We start from the raw sequence: 2,316 nt of genomic DNA on the forward strand, positions 1-2,316 counted from the left end.
AAGACAGTTTTCTCAACAAGAAGCAAGCAAAAAGCCAGAAGATGGTAATATAATATCTTTATGTGCTGTGATGAATTAAAAATCTTCTCTGAATTGCATACCCAGAAAAACTATCTTTCTAGTCAAAGGTGAAAATACATGCAAACAAAAACTTTGTTTAACCTCAATATGCCTGTGCTACTGCAGTAAGAAGTACAATTCAGGAAAATTGGAGAAATAATTGTAGATGGAAATTCTGCACAATAAATAGGGAGATGATTCTAAAGCAAGTAATTAAGACTATAATTTTAAAGAGACTTATAATATAAATTTTTTAATTAAATAAAAATAGTGCTATCCAGCAGATTAGAGACTTGCATTTGAAGGGCTATTTTTTTTTTTGAGAGAGAGGATGCAAGTGAGTGAGGACAGAGAGAGAGAGAGAGAGAGAGAGAGAGAGAGAGAGAGAGAAAGAGAGGTGGGGCCCACCCTGGACTCATGTTTTTCCCAAAGCAGGGCTCATGCTCACCCTATGTGGGACTCGAACTCACAAATTGTGAGATCATGACCTCAGCCAAAGTCATATACTTAATGACTGAGCCACCCAGGAGTCCTGAAGGGCTATTTAAAAAGATCTTTTGGCTCTGCACCCCTCCCAGTTGGACAGATAGCTGCATCTCCTGGTACAGTGCCAGCCATGTCCCTGAGACACAATAGTGAAGGTTGGAGTAAACGGATTCAGCCATATTGGGTCCCTAGTCACCAGGGCTGCTTTTAACTCTGGCAAAGGGGATATTGTCATCATCAATGACCCCTTCATTGACCTCACCTACATGGTACATAGGTTCTGGTATGATTCCACCCACAGCAAATTCAAAGGCACAGTCAAGGCTGAAAATAGGAAATCTATCATCAATGAAGCCCATCTTTGTCTGCCAGGAGCAACATTCTGCCAACACCATATGGAGTGACGTTGGCGCTGAACATCCTGTGGAGTCTACTGGGGTCTTCACCACCAGGGAGAAGCCTGGGGCTCACTTGAAGGGTGGGGCCCAACGGGTCATCATCTCTGCCCCTTTTGCTGATGCCCCCATGTTTGTGATGGGTGTGAACCATGAGAAGTATCAGAACACCCTCAAGAATGGTCAGTATGCCTCCTGCACCACCAGCTGCTTGGTCCTTCTGGCTAAGGTCATCCATGACAATTTTGGCATGGTAGAAGGACTCATGACCACAGTCCATGCCATCACTGCCATCCAGAAGACCCTCAGATGGTCCCTCTAAGAAGCTGTGGATTGATGGCTGAGGGGCTACCCAGAACATCATCCCAACTTCTACTGGTGTCTCCAAGCCTATAGGCAAGGTCATCCCTGAGCTGAATGGGAAACTCAATGACATGGCCTTCCATGTCCCCACCCCAGCATGTCAGTCATGGATCTGACCTACCACCTGGAGAAAGCTGCCAATATAATGACATCAAGAAGGTGGTGAAGCAGGCATCAGAAGACCCCCTCAAGGGCATGCTGGGCTCTGCTGAGGACCAGGTTGTCCCTTGTGACTTTAACAGCAACATCCACTCTTCCACGTTTGATCCTGGTGCTGGCATTGCTCTCAGTGACCACTGTGTCAGGCTCATTTCCTGGTATGACAATGAATTTGGCTACAGCAACCAGGTGGTAGACCATATGGTCCACGTGACTTCCAAGGAGTAAGAGCCCCCTAGACAACCAGCCTCAGCGAGAGCAAGGTGAAGAGAGAGGCCCTTAGCTGCTGAGGTGTCCTTCCCTAACTCATCCCCCAACACTGTGAGTCTTGTGATCTCTAAAACAGTTTCCATATCAGACCCCTTGCAGAAGTGGAGGGGCTAGGGGGGCCCTACCTTGTCTTGTACCATCAATAAAGTATACTGTACCCAGCCAAAAATAATAAAAATGAAAAATAAATAAATAAAAAGATCTTTTGACCTATTCAAGAATTGGTGAAAATTCCTAAATTGCTGGTTTGAAATACTTTCTTTTGGAGTCTGGTAACATTACAACACAAGAGAAGGATGTAAAGATTCTATCAAGTAGAATTGACAAACCCTAACACTATGTGAAAATGGGAATCCGTTAAAGGTGTAAGAGTAAATATTAGATCTGAATAGAAATCCAAGTTATCCTTTTGTAACATGTTTTAGTGTAAGATTATTGAGTGATGATATGCACAAAGTAACCTGTTAGCAAATGTTAGCTATCATCATTTTTGTACTCACTGTTTCCACCAATGGGCTTGCATGCTCTTGGATAATACAGATAAGCAAGCAGGAAAACAAAATACAGTAAAATCAAGATAATA

General features: G+C 43.5%; 1 pseudogene; it reads left to right on the forward strand.

Moving 5' to 3' along the window:
- The first annotated feature begins 797 nt into the window (after positions 1-797).
- Positions 798-1,843, forward strand: LOC101092649 (annotated as a pseudogene).
- The last annotated feature ends 473 nt before the right edge of the window (positions 1,844-2,316 follow it).

The sequence above is a fragment of the Felis catus genome, chromosome D3 (genome assembly GCF_018350175.1).
Source record: "Felis catus isolate Fca126 chromosome D3, F.catus_Fca126_mat1.0, whole genome shotgun sequence".
Taxonomy (NCBI): Eukaryota; Metazoa; Chordata; class Mammalia; order Carnivora; family Felidae; genus Felis; species Felis catus.